General features: G+C 36.5%; 1 protein-coding gene across 1 annotated transcript in view; it reads left to right on the forward strand.

Moving 5' to 3' along the window:
- Positions 1-13,255, forward strand: part of LOC139018998 (doublecortin domain-containing protein 1-like) — a 174,512-nt gene that overhangs the window by 36,795 nt on the left and 124,462 nt on the right. The window lies entirely within an intron of this gene.

A 13,255-nucleotide genomic window follows, 5' to 3' on the forward strand; every position in this document is an offset into this window, starting at 1 on the left:
TTAAAAAATGGTTTTCATCCTGTCTTTTTTGCATGGCTTAACAAAACTAATGTTTACGCATTTACAGCTCAGTCAGAGGATAATGTGGTTAATGAAAGAAAAATCCACAGACAGCCACGTTTATTGCCCTTCATTAGCATTGGTGCTTAATTTAATATAGATCTGAATAGACATTAGGGAGCCTGCAGGAGGTTAAATGGTGAAAATATAATAAATTAAATCAGAGATTATTGAATTTACTGTTTAGTTTCTGTGACACCCAACAGACATAATTCATTAGACTTATTCTCTTAGAAAATAGTTCAAAGTTTCAAGTATCACTTATTCATTTACACTCTTGGTCTTTTTTCAGATGGCATTAACATAATTATGAAAGTGTGGCCAATAATGAACACATAATTCTTATATACATGTAATTTTCCTAAAAAAATTTTTCATAATGTAAATGCTACAGCTTGACTTTTTTACCTTGAAATATATATATGCTTATATACATAATAGAAATTCTAAAAATATAAATTATATGTGAAATATAAACAGAAACACATATTTTAGAGCTATTTGTAGATAAGATCTTTTTTAAAAATGTGCACTTATATTTTCTAAACTGAAAACATTTTTCCTTCTTTAGTGGTAAAAATACATTTTAAGAGATAAATGAAAGTACTTCTATCTAAGAATATTCTTCTAGATATTCCATATCCAAATGCCATATCCAAGTCTGTTATCAAGTCCTATATGTGCTAATCACATTTAAATGACACAGCTTTGCCATACAAATTCAGTGTATCTAACTGCTTGCTGTGCTCCCTTATGCTTTTTATATCTTATTAAAAGTTGTGTTGTTGTTTTTTTTTTTCTGCAACTGCTAAAAAGCTGATGAGCCAAAGGCAAGTCTAGGCAGTAATTGCATAAGTAGAAGAAAAGTAACTCTGGAGTTGATTACAGATGAAGTGGTAAAAATTATTTCTCTATTAATGTTATCATATAAAATAATACTAAGATTTCTGTCTCTTTCATAATGCTTGATCATCAGGAAATAATTTATTGATTCAATGGAAAGTTCGAGTTAATTTGGTTCTTGTAAAGAAACTTGTTGCTACAATACTCAGTAAAAATTACCTATCCAACAGTGGAGACTCATCATTTTCTAACTTTGTTTTAACTTTAAATATGACTGCCTTTATTTTGTATTCATTAATCATCTGATTGCATATAAGCATGAGTCTTTGTAGGTAAATGTTTCTGAGTTTTTTATAGTCAGGTATTTATATAATTAGTACTTTCTTAAGATCCTTGATTGTTTTTATTAATAAGAAATATTTGCCTTTCTTATAATAATGGAAGAGATATATAAAAAATTACTTACATCTAAGCTTCTTAGAAAATTTCCTGGACATGTTTGCTTAAAATACTAATGTTACACACATGACTAAGCTTGGTGGATGATTTTTAAATGTACAAACTAATTTCCCCCTACTTTTTGTTTTCTCTTTTATCCTTTTTAAAAGCCAAGTCCCGAACAAAAACTTCTTTGCTTTGTCTGCATATCTTTGGCTGTGTTTCACTGTGACATGCACTGCTGTTCTTTTAGCACCAAAATGTTGGCACACACTCCTGAAAATTTCACACCATCTCTTGCTGGATCAGCAAGCTTAACCCACCAAAATCTGGTGTTGTGCAATGGTTTTTGACTGATAATCAATCTTTATGCTGCTCGACAGTTGTTGCTGGGACACGGAGTAGAGCAGGTGGCAGATGTGCCTTGTCTTTTGAGAAAAGAAATGGTAGGTGAGCTTGGACACAGACTAGCATATCACATGTCCATTAAAAAGACTTAGGATAAGTAGAATGGGGAAAAAAACCACTCATCTAAGTTCATAGATAAGCCTAAAGATCAGCATTTGATTTATTTCAGAACATTAAGAATATAAATGTAAATAAATATTATACATATGTGTGTATATATGTATGATAATGTATATGTATAACTTGATTTAGATAACTTGAGAGGGGTGTGAGGAAATTTCACATGTATGTATATATGTCATACATATGTATACATATTTCATTTCACATACGCTTTCTCAAATCAAGTTAAAATTACCTTTCTCGCATGTGTCTTATAGATAAATCAGTAATTTGCCAACTTGTTGTCCTGAATGTACCATAAAAAAATAAAACATTCATGAATAGTTTTGAAGGTAGTAGATGAATTTAGGATAAGAGGGCATTCTCAGACATTGGAAAAGCAAACATTCTAAAGGTAAACCGGGGTATAACAGTTAGCAGAATTGGGTGTTACTCTTTTATCTTTCTAAATGAGCATGAATAATTTATATTCAGTTAACCAACAGACATTAGAGTCAGCAACTGGTCATTATTATTTCAATATACTGATTTTCAATCATTCAGCCAACATTCATTGATAGCATACTATGTACCAGGTACTAGGATAGATCAGAGACAGGTGGGAAGAAGAGTTCATAGTCTGATTTCTTTTTCATGATTATTCTTTCATCTCCAATTTTGAATTCAGTTTAATCTAAGTTTAATATTTATTAAGTATCTACTATCTGTAGAGTCCTGGCATAGGGATAGAAGCCCTGGTCTTTAAGGACCATAAACTGGGTAAATAAGTTATAAATCCTTTAAACTGAGAGCACTATTCAACAAAGTGATAGGAAAGGAAAATTTACTTCATTTCTGGCACAGGAAGGCCAAATAAGCCTATGTATATTTTGGTAATTATATTTCCATACTTCATTTTTTTTTTTATTATTTGGAAAAGCAATGTAGATAATAAAAAAATGCCTTCCTTTGACTTATTTCCAGATTTGCTAAGGTAGAAAAATATGTACAGAACATCTCTGGTTTTTTTGTTGTTGTTGTTGTTTGCCTAGATGTAATATTTAATTAACTTATTTAGAGAACATCTCTGATTTTTTAACTACTTTACTACCTCTTTTTGAGTATCACTGTTGACCACCAGTGGCACTGGATTTAATAGAAAGCTAGAGAGCTATTCATCACATACCTCAAAACACAAAGCTTGTATATAGAGGTCAGGCCAAGGTCAAAACTGACAGGAAGGATTCCCTATTGAAATGCAATATTAGAATAATTCTTGCATTTTGAAGTTGAATACTTAAGCAGAAAGATTAGTTATGTATGGGGAAAAATAGAAATATTTTATAAAGAAAGTTGATGTTAATCAACTGTCTTGTTAGGTCTTACAATTCTGGCATTTGGAGAGTCTAAAATTGATTAATGATTCTGCTACAATTGTGAAGATGTAGTTAATGAATTGTTTGAAAAGACACTTAAAAGTTTTCAGATTTATGTACATACAGTTTAGGTATTATGTTCTTGAATCTTCTGCTTAATGGGGCACAGTGAAAATTCTTGCATCAGATTCATGGGGTTTATAAGAGTTCAGCTGCTTTATAACTGCTTGGCAGTGCAAACCTAGCATAAAAAACGGTTCATGCCCTGAAGCTGCTTAAATATCTTAATGAAGATGAGGGGAAAAAACACTGCTTGGACCTAATCCATTAGGTCTAACTTCCAATGTATAGAGCTCTGATTGTTTAGAAATTATTTTTCTTTTAAGTTTTATATTTTCATTCTGTTTTTTAAAAATTTATTTTATTGTTTAAAGTATTACAAATAGTAGTACATATGTCTCCTTTTTTCCCAATTTCATTCTCTCTTATCTGTTCTATCCTACCATTTAGCTTTAGAGTTATCACTTACAGTGATTCATTTAAGTCCTGAGTTTTGTTAACCAGAAGTGTAACTGAGTATTATGAATAACATTTTACATCTTTTACATACTGTATTGTGAAGATGTAGTCACAGGAAAAAAATCCATGAAAAGAGTTCAAGATATTACACCTAAGATCTAAATTTAAACTGAGAGATTTTTTGTTGTCATGTGATCTACAAAGTGAAATAATTTGCTGTGACAGCTTGTGATTGACAAGAATATGTGTGAGCACATTTAAAACAGGCCATCTTTTCATGTAGAAGTAAATGTCAGTGAAATGATGGATTCTCATCATTTTAATTATTGATGATTTGGAAATAGTTCAATTCCATGACACACAGGACACATTATAAATAGCAGCATAACACTTTTTCTTGTATCTGCGACAATAATGAAATGTTCTGTCATATTTTGTTTTTCAAAAAAATGGATTAGTTTAATGAACTTGGATTCGCACGTTATACTCTCTTCTATTCTGTCTCCTGGATTTGTTGATTTTTAAGTGGTTGTGTTAAAAGCACAAGTTTCACCCTAGCTGGTTTGGCTCAGTGGATAGAGCATCAGCCTGCGGGCCGAAGGGTCCCAGGTTCAATTCCAGTCAAGGGCACGTACCTTGGTTGCAAGCTCCTCCCTAGCCCGGGGCCCTAGTCAGGGCATGTGCAGGAGGCAACCAATCAATGTGTTTCTCTCACATCAGTATTTCTGTCTTTACCTCTCTCTAAAAATCAATAGACAAATAACCCTGGGTGAGGATTAAAAAGAAAAAGCACAAGTTTCAAGGAGTGCCCAGTATCCACATCACATCACCGAGTGCTATTCTTGCTACTGGTCTCAAGACAATGCCACAGTGCTGCTGACACCCATGGCTGCTTTAGTCCTGTGAAAGCTGGTACTGGCCTTCCTGGTGCTCACCTGTAAAGTGACTACTGCTTAATTTGAGCAGACACAGCAGGAGGTAGAGTGGGCCTTCTCAAATTCTCTGTTTTCATGTTGTTTGAATAACATATGGATTAGGTGAGGTTATTTGTCAGTCCATTTTATCTCCCACTTAACTGCATATACTCCAAAGCAGGAAAGTGACATTATACTACAGAGAAAACACTTTCTTCTGAGGTAGCACATGCTTCTATTATTTCTACAAATGAGAGTTAAAATATAGGTGTATATTTTTTTATTTCCTGATTTCAAGTTTTAAATCTGTAAATAAGTATGTAGAGTATCCTTATTATACTTTAGATCTAAAGTATCTAAAGATAATGGCAAAAAAAATGTCTTTAGATAACAGGAAAGTCTAGAACATTCATGAGGTAGCATCTCCTTATATTGTCAAAATATAAAACCATTGAGAAATATCGAAATTTTTTACATATTCATCTGATTATGGGCTGCTACCCTGGACCTTACTGGGAGTATTACATAATATATGATATTTCCACCATTAGGATATATGCACCACATGAACTTTTTTAAATCCAAAGATTTCTATCCATAGAACTACACATCTGATTTAGGATTTGGGGTAAGGTCTTTCTGTCACGCTGTAAAGAAACCTGATAAATTTTAATTCTCACTACGATATTAACTCAGAAGGATTATAAATGTTGTCTTTATTACCTTGAATTGTTTGCTGCATGGGTAAGAGTGGACAGAGAGAATATCTCCCTGTCTAGAGCTGAAAGATCGTGTGGGAGATAAAAAAAAATTATGCTTCCATGTCCAAGGAGGCAGAAGAATAGTTAGAAAGAGATCATTTATTTGTTCAATCATTTTCTCAACAAACATTTATTGAGTCCCTACAATGTGCCTGATGTTGCACCAAACCTAAGGATACGGTGTGAACACAACAAATGCCTCTTAGAGCTTAGCTTCTAGTGAGGTGAAAGGAGCAAGCAGTAGACATTATAAGTATATAAAGAACTATGTAAGGAATTTACTGATAGTGGTAAGTGTTATAAAGGAATTAAAAAGGGTGCTATCATGAGAACAAGCAATGTCATAGAAACAAGGAGGCATTTTAAAAAATGAAGTAGGCATTTGCTGTTACCTTTAAGTAAAATCTTTTACACCATTGTCTGTCTACCTTGCTTGTTACTTTACCTGGGAATTCATTTATATATTTTATAGTTACTGTTTCAGAGGGTTTTGCCTTTCCAACTATGTTTTTGATGTTTTCAAACATCTTTTAGGAGAGACATGAGAAATGCATTATTATTTAGTGCAAAGAGCACTAGACTTGAAGATCTCACAAGATTCTAGTATCTGTTATGCGACCCTAGACAGGTTGGTCTGTGCTTCAATGGCCTTACCTGTAAAACAGAGATAATTAAAGGATTATTGGATATTGTCTTGTTTTTCTAAAAAATGTATAAATTATTTGAAAATGAAATGTCTATAAATCTCTTGTCTAAAGAGAATACGGACAATAGCATTTTAGAAGCATATTAAGATCCCAAGGCCATTAATCAGAATTTTGTGTTCACTCTGACCTTCCCAGAATAGCTGGCAGGTTCAGGAAAAACAACAATGAACAGCATTGTCTCTACTTTCTTCATCACTGCCAAGGAAGCAAACTACAGTGAGAAGCTGGGCAATTCATGTAACATCTCTAAGCCTTAGTTTCCTCATCCAAAGATTGAGCCTAAAACTATACACCTCATTGCGTTACGAGGAGTAAATAAGACGATGTATGTAGAAGCCTACCGTGTATAATAGGTGTCTGTAACCACTGTATTTCCACCAGCTTTTCATACATGTTGTCACAAGTACCTGTTGTTACTACCAAAGGTATTTGGTTCGTCTGAGATTTTAAAAATGCATACAACTCAATTGAAATGTCTGCCAAACACTTGTGTGTACAGCATATTATGAAAATCTGAATCACGGAGCCTTTGAACCCTCACTGTATTGTGGTTTTTGCCTTGATAATTTTTTCTGGGGTGTAAGTCAGAATCAAGTCCTTTTATAAAAGGAGCCCCAAATGCCCTTTCTCTGCTCTATTCCAAGAGTTATTTTTTAAAAATCCTCACCTGCGGATATGTTCATTGATTTAAGAGAGAGGGGGTGGAGAGAGAGAGAGACATCAATGTGAGAGAGGAACATCCAGTGTATGTTTCCTGTATGTGCCACGACCAGGATTGAACTGACAGCCTTTGTGGTGTATGGGATAACACTCCAACCAACAGAGCCACCCAGCCAAGGCTCCAAGAGTTATATTTTTAAAAATGTTTATGGCCCAAGGCTAGCCTTAACTTTTAGCTGCCATAACTTATTTCAAGAAAGTTCATAGGAAAGTTCAGCAGAAGATTGACAACATTTTGATTGACACAATAGATGGAACGTTTGTAATTTTAATCAAATTTAAATTGAAGACATACTTCAAATGATATGTTAGACTAGTGTTACTGGGTTAAAATCTAATAACAACCACTGTCATTATTACTTAAATATAGCCATCATGCCTATAGCAATAAATGATGACACTTAAGAACGTGCAGAAACAAAGAACACAAGTATGTAGAGAAAAGGGAGTGACTAGAAACTCAGTTGAACACAGGAATGTGACCTGGATTTAATCTATTTACCAAACATAGAAGCAATTGTACTTTGAGCAGATGATATAATTGAATATAGCAGTATGTTTTCTTACTGTCAGAGCATTTATCTTTTATAAGTTCATCTTGCACCCATGAAATGACGGGCTTGTTCATATTTAACGTCATTATACCTACTTGACAGTTAGCATGAATGTGTTTTCAAGTGCTTATCAAACTACCAGAGAATGCATTTTAAAAAATAGGATTTTTAAGAAGCTTGTAGATTTGGAGCTGCAAGTTTACTGCTGTTTTGTGTGCCAGAGGAGGCAATATATTCATTCTCTTTTTTTGCTTGATACATGCAAAATAGAAACTTACAAATCAAGGAGCACCCAGATTTATTTAATTTTATGAGAGGCATTGTTTTGTTTTGTTTTAGGTAGACTAAGGAAATGTAATGGCATTTTAATAGACCTTCTAACACAGAAGCAAGCTGAAAGGTACTTTATCTTTTCCATGATTTGGTTGTAAACAAAATCATGAAAATAAACTGGGATGTGGATTTTTCATAATAAAATATAAATTATGGTTGGAGCCTGGCAGTCTCTGTGTGCTGTAGGAGAGTAAGCATGTGAACAGACAAGGGGGGTTGGCAGTCCCAGAGCAGCTGGGATGTGACCGGGATGGGATGTTATCGGAAACGCGTGGATGGTCTTTCTCTGTTGCTAGTGGGAGTGGGGTCCTTAGGCTATCTCAAGAAAAAGAATATTCTGAGACTCCCATGAGAGGATGAGTCATTTTTATTTGCATGGAATTACATCCCTAGGTTTGTAAAGTCTCATTTCTCTTAAACCAGTCCTCAAAGAGGTGCAGCTGGGGATTCCGGAGAGCTAGAAGCGAATCCAGTGTCCAGAGTTTCTGTTCCAAGGTGAAGATGGGTCTGATTTGGTATTAGGCTAGTTGCAGTCCACCAGTCCATTATGTGTGGTCCACATGGCCATGAGCAGAAGTGTGGGAGTTCCACAGGTCAGGTGTCAAATGCCAACAAGAGATAGAACTCCTGTGTTTAGGAGATTAAATATCTTAAATCTGCCCAGCCAGTGCGGTTCCACTGTTGAGCTTCGACCTATGCACCAGGAGGTCACTGGATCGATTCCTAGTTGCAGCCTCGATCCCCAGTAGAGGCTGTGTAGGACGCAGCCCATTAATGCTGATGTTTTTCTCTCATCCATGTTTCTTTCTCTCTCTTTCTAAAAATCAATTAAAACATATTTTTAAAAAATATCTTAAATTTTCCTGTGCTTGCAGTGGCCACACCTATTCTGGACAATGACCTGTTCCCAGATGTGACTGACAAATAAGTACCTTCCCTAGACTTTACTGGGCATGCTTCTTGGCAAAGTGGCACAAATGAATGTCCATAAATTTTGCTTTCCTATTGCTCCTTTCCAGTTATTTATAACTAGATTACATTACAATGGTATCAGGAAAGTACTTTCCAAGGTTTTGTTAAGCTTTAGACCTTCACTGGATTGTAGTCCCTAACCCCATCCTTACCCAATGGGCTCTTAACTTTCTAGAGAGAAATGCTTGAGAGAGGGAAACTGGGATAGATCTGGTCCTTACTGTTCTGGAACCCATTAGGTGTGGCTAGCAAATTTAAAGGAGGAGATGACGTGATAAGGTGAGACTAAGACCCCTTCTTTGGCAGTTGGGTCCTAGGATAGAGCCTTTGCTTAGAGTACTGTCAATGAGGTAGGAATTCAAGAATTCTCCAAAGGGGAACAAACTCCAAGCCCTTCCTGATGTTGAGATTCATGCACAGGTAGGAATTGTATTTGGTCCTACTGTATGTGGAAGCTCCCACTACTAAGGATAAGCACCCATTGCATTCTCAGTGTCCCTTTTTGTAATCAGATTTGTAATTGCTGGTGAAATAAATGTCTGTTTCCTTGCAGTGGTTCTCAACCTTCCTAATGCCACGACCCTTTAATACAGTTCCTCATGTTGTGGTGACCCCCAACCATAAAATTATTTTCGTTGCTACTTCATAACTGTAATTTTGCTACTGTTATGAATCTGATATGCAGGATGTATGTTCAGGGGTCATGACCCACAGGTTGAGAACTGCTGCCAAGTTTGCTTAGGAAAGAAACCATAGCTGCCTTATTCACGATCACTTTCCAGTGTAGGGCCTGGCAGTTCATAGACGCTCAACAAATTTTCTTCAATGGATGAATGAAGAACCAAATGAAATAGTACCATGGTGAACCATCCATATCCCAAGGAGTTGGTGGTGAGAGGGGAGGGGATAGACCTCATTAGAGCAGCCTGCTGGCCAGTAAACAGTGAGTGGACTTTTAGGAGTATATTAAATATCCCCTACCCCAAATTCATATGTAGATTTGTGAACGTTTCCCTTTGGCAGGGGGCCAGAGTAAGCCAGCCCAAGAATAATTACATTGCTGAGAGGCTAATGGTTATGCTAATGCTTGTCTGAGACCAGACAATGGTCAGAAGTGGAGTGCGGGTATAAATGACTCTCCCAGGAACCTATAGATCTGAGATTTTTAGCCTTCCCACATCCTCTCAGGAACGCCCTTTCTTGCCCATTCTCTCCCCTCAATCTTTGCATATAGTAGATGCTTATTAACTATTATTGAAAGCAAGGGTGGGCCTTAACAAAGGAGATCCTGTGACCTTTGGGAAGGCTCAGGGCACTGCTCACTGTTGTGCACAGCTGAGGGAGTGTGGAGCTAATTCCACCATGGGGCATTGGTGGGGAGGCTGTTTTCTAATTCTTAGGAAAGTACCAGATAGTTTCAGTCCTGGGAGGGATGCCAGGGTTTCAGGACTTGAGAGTTAAGGAAAAACAGAGGTGTAGAAAGCATTTGTCAGCTATGGGTAGGATGCTTTCCTAAAAGATCAAAGTGCATTTAGATGACACTGTTTCTTTTTTTAATATTCATCCTGCCTCCCTGCCCCACAGCCCCCACATTTGATTACTCTACCTTCCACCCTCTCCCAGCCTCTGAGATTACTCCTCTTCCTCACCGGGACTAAAATCTTCTCAGGTCTTTGCTGAGCATCCTCAGGCTCTCAGTGTTGGCATGGAAGTATCAGATTCTGTTTTTCTCCTCGTCTTTGGAGGTAATCATGCTTACCCTTATTGTTTGCCCTCAACCACATATCTTCATATGAAGTATTTAACACACTGCTTTCCTTAGAGCTGTGATGTGCACAAGAGTCACCTGGTGTCCTGGTTCTTCAGCAGGTCGAGACATGCTGCTGTAGTAGACCTGTCCTTTTCCTCATTTTTCCCAATAGTTTTGTTTCATAGGGAAATGGATTTTGCCATAACATAAGGAAGATTTTCCCAATAGCCTCACCTGTCCAAAAGATGTAATGGCCTGCTTATGGAAGTGTGGGACTTCCCAGTATTGTGCACATGGCTCTGATCTGGCTACTTCCCACCTTCCTTGCTCCATGGCTACTGTAAGGAAGGGGGACATTTCCACTTTCCCTCTGATTCTTTATGGCTGGCTGAATAATTAAATCAATAGGAGGCAGCTTAATAAGAGAAAATCAAATTTAATATTGTGCACACGGGAACCCCACATATTTAAGAGAGTCAGAGACCCCGCATACATAAGAGGTTCTGAGATAGAAATGGGGATTGAGGTATATATACTACTAAGACATCCTGAACTAGGGATGAGGTACTGTATGTACTGTGGGGGCTTCAAAGGGTCTTTGCATGATAATAACAGACATTTAGTAAGTAGAAGGTTGCCCTGCTCTATAGATATGTCAAAAGAAGTTATCTCTGATAATCTCTTATTATGAGCAAAGCCTTTTATTCAAATTCTTCTAAATAGTTAAGGGTGGGCACACAGAAGTTTCTCCTGAGCCTGAAGCTAAAATGGCCTTTAGCTCAAAGTAATCTGCATACCACTGAGGCACGTCTTGGGGTGGTTCATTTTGGACCCCCACACCACTCTGTGCTGTCTCTCCTCAAGGTTCCATCATACTTCACCTACTTAGTGTCCTCTACCTGGGGTATGCTCTCTCTCTCTTGCCCACTCCATTAATCCTTCAAGTCCTACCTCTTGTTCTTCCTCTGGAGAACCTTTTTGGACCACCTCAAACTCTGGCAGATGCCCCCACTCCATGCTCCCCCAATACCTGGGCACCCCTCTGACTTAACACATGCCACATTGTGTGGTCTTTTCCTTTCCTGTCTTTCCAAACAGGCCAAGAGCTCTCTGTGCAGTGTATCTAGCAGGGAATATGTGGAAGGCACTCAGAACTTATTTGTTGAATGAATAAACAGTAAATGAAAAGGGTGGTTAGAGTTAATAATTTTTAAGGTCTTTTTCAGTCTCAGGTTTCTATAATTCTGAAGCCAATGTGTAGTAAAGCACCAAGCCTATGGCTTTTTTGCTTCTTTCTACTCTGAGCTATCCTCCATGATACCTGGTTTATGAGTAAATTCAACGAGGTACATGGTAATGAAAAGGCTAATTAATCATGAATATAAAAATGTAATCTTTTCCCAAAATACAGAGAAACCATAAGTCAAGTTAATGCCTGGAGACATTTTTGGTTGTCCCAACTGGGAAAATGCTACTGGCACCTAGAGGGTAGAGGCCAGGGTTGCTGTTAAACATTCCACAATGTCCATGACATTTCCACAACAAAGAACAAAGGAATGTCAATACTTGCCAAGGTTGAGAAACCCTGTTCTACTGCCTCAGACTATTCTGACTGACCACAGACACAAAGATTTGTAAACAGTCACAGCAGTTTTCATAAGGTCTTTTGGAGCAACATAAGGGCACTGAGGGCAGCTGCTGCTTAGATGTTGCTAAGGTAGGACTATGGTGGAAGGTGGGAAAATATTAAGAAGCATGGGGTATCCAGTCATTTTAAGTTAGAGAATTTTTTTGTTACTTTTTAGGCATATGAGGTATTGCATAGTATCATGGTTAAGAAAACTGGCACTGGAATCATTCAGCCTGGGTCTTATCTCTGATCCAACTAGTGGATGTTGGATAGAGATGTAATTGCTTCATTTTTCCAGGTCTCATTTTCCTTGTCAATAAAATGGAAATGATAATGTGACAAAATTCCTAAGGTTGTGAGGATAAAATGGGTTAGTGCATAGAAAGTATTTAACACACTGCTTTCTCTATGCTAAGTTCTTGATGAAAATCATGAGGATAATCGTGTCACCAATATTACTGTGAACCATATTTATACATAAGTGTTTTATTTGTACAAATTTCTTTCTTCCACACAAGAAATAAGGGAATTACTAATATTGTTCCCATTTCTAAGATCAGAGGCAAATGAAATTGACTTAATTTTCTAAGGTGACAGAGCTTTTAAAAGGCAAAGTTAAGATTCAGATCCAGAGAATTTGGCTTCAGAGCCCATGTTTGTAATGACTAGGCTATGCTGCCTATCTAGTATATTAATTAATGCATTTTAGTCATCATTGGTATTATTTTATTAGGCTGCTTTATAGGTTGGTTTTAAAATCTTCATTCATATGAAAAGTTTTATATGTTTTCAATGGTGTTTCCATGTTGGTCAATATCAATAAAGATCTGGAAAGTAGGAGTACCTTTAAAAAACTACATATAATTTGCTATAAATATTTTCAAATTTATTTTAAAATTTACTTTATTATGTGGTTTATTAGCTCCATTTAGAGTTCTTTCAGAAAACCTGTTTGGAGCTTTAGAAATGGATTTATTTTTATTTAAGACTGCATATTTTTTAAGTGAGTTAAGTGTCTTTAGATGTTTTCAGGTAATGGCATTGTGAATATAGTCTGTTTTTTTGAGCAAAGTTTTATTGGAATAAAGGTAGCATTATTTATTAATACATTGAGCACCTACACCATGTATCAGGGAAGCATTGCATGTTAGCCAAGTGGACACACAAT

This window comes from Myotis yumanensis, unplaced genomic scaffold (genome assembly GCF_028538775.1).
Source record: "Myotis yumanensis isolate MYYU_CA2020_CCGP unplaced genomic scaffold, mMyoYum1.0.hap1 SCAF_10, whole genome shotgun sequence".
In the NCBI taxonomy this organism is placed as follows: Eukaryota; Metazoa; Chordata; class Mammalia; order Chiroptera; family Vespertilionidae; genus Myotis; species Myotis yumanensis.